The following is a 2,105-nucleotide window of genomic DNA, read 5'->3' on the forward strand; positions in this document are numbered from 1 at the left end:
CGTAACCTGTATTGCGCCTTAACGTAACCTGTATTGCGCCTTAACGTAACCTGTATTGCGCCTTAACGTAACCTGTATTGCGCCTTAACGTAACCTGTATTGCGCCTTAACGTAACCGATATTGCGCCTTAACGTAACCTATATTGCGCCGTAACGTAACCTATATTGCGCCGTAACGTAACCCACATTGCCCCTTAACGTAACCTATATTGCGCCGTAACGTAACCTATATTGCGCCGTAACGTAACCCACATTGCCCCTTAACGTAACCCACATTGCCCCTTAACGTAACCCACATTGCCCCTTAACGTAACCCAACACACGTTGGGCCTTAACCCAACACACGTTGGGCCTTAACCCAACACACGTTGGGCCGTAACCCAACACACGTTGGGCCTTAACCCAACACACGTTGGGCCTTAACCCAACACACGTTGGGCCTTAACCCAACACACGTTGGGCCTTAACCTGCTCTGTAATTGTCATACGACGCGTTAAATTAGTGTAGTGTTGCCTAACTGCAACCCCCGCAATATAGTTTGCTACTCGCACTGCCCGGTCCCCAGTGTATCGCTTCATGTTAAACACCTTGCAGCTATACACTGTAATGTGGATGGCAGCAGGACGTACATGCTCAATGCCCTTTGCAGTTGTTCATTGGCATTTGCAGTTGTTCATTGGCATTCGCATGGCGAAGCACTTAGCCTACGCTGTGGTACGGCCTGTGTCAACTGTCCGCTGATGTTGTACGTCCAAATCACACACTGTACTGCACATTGGTCCTCATGTACTGAATGATACATCGTGGTACATGTGACCGTACAACGACTGCGCCAACAACGGCGAACCATGCGGTCCAAATGTTGTGCACTCAGCTACGTGTCGTCTCCCTATAAGAGCTGGATTGCAGTGTGGTATGCCCTGGATGGCGATCAGCATGAGCCGTCTGTTGATGTAGTGGCGCGTGTTGTCAGACGTAGTCGTCTCTTCTCACACACCGTGATAGCACGGTGCACTGCGTTCCACATCTGCGACATGCGACAGAGGCCGGTTGACAGTCGTTCGCGCAATGGACATCGCATACGTACGGGGGCCACCTTCCACGTGTTCGCTAAGCGTGGACATGTTGTTGCGTGTATGTGGGCAGACAGTGTGTCGTGACACCTGACACAGGCATGCAACAATCGTTGAATTTGCAAATGGCGATGGACGCCTACGTTTGCTGGTGACGTTACGCAAATGAACAACTGGTAAACCGTTGTGGTGCGGTTGTTCTCGCTAGGGGTGAATCAGTGATGGCGACGATCGGTTGAGCTACCAACCGGTTGTTGCAGCGATACCCACCATGCCCACGAACGTGAATGGCATGTGGGTGTGAAGCGATACGCGGCGGTGGCTGGGTGGGACCGTCCCCGGCCGGTGAGGGGGGGCCTCCCGGCGTGTTGGCCGTGCGGTGCGTGGGCGCACGCGCTACAGCCGGCTGGTGGGGGCGGCCAGTGGCAGGCGCGCCGGCCGACGGAGGCGGCAGGCGGCGCAGCTGCGCGCCGGCGCACCCTGCACGCGGCGCCGTGCGGCCAAAGTAGGTCCTCGCGGGCCCGGTGCGAAGCGCGGTGGACATCTGCAGTGTGCTGGTCCGATTGAGGACTGTGTGCGCTGAGGATGCGCCGCCGCCCGGCGCTCGGCGCCGCGACGCCGTCTGCTGCTCGGTCGCCTCTGCGGTTCTCGCAGGTGGTTTGTATCGCAGCTGTGCGGACGTGTTGGCGCGTGCGCTGTGCTGGGAGAGTTCGCTTCGGCACCCAAGTGGGGCTTTTGTCCTTCTGTGGCGCTGGCGTTGGAGCTGCCGGTCACCGTAGGTGGCGCGTGTTGTCTCCCGCCGGCAATGCCACGACAGCACGCTCCCGGGCCTCTGTCGGCAGCGGCAAGCTCAGTTGGGAGCACGGGTGGTCGCACCTAAAGCGTCTACTCGCCAAACTCCGGGCGATTGCGCCTCTCTCGAACCCGACCAAGTACTTAGGACGGCGCTGCGCGCCGCCGGGACCTGAGAGGGTTTCGAGGTGTATGGTGCAGGGGAGCTCAGCCTCCTCCTGTTTGCAGAATAATTGAGC

The sequence above is a fragment of the Schistocerca americana genome, unplaced genomic scaffold, assembly GCF_021461395.2.
Source record: "Schistocerca americana isolate TAMUIC-IGC-003095 unplaced genomic scaffold, iqSchAmer2.1 HiC_scaffold_1307, whole genome shotgun sequence".
In the NCBI taxonomy this organism is placed as follows: Eukaryota; Metazoa; Arthropoda; class Insecta; order Orthoptera; family Acrididae; genus Schistocerca; species Schistocerca americana.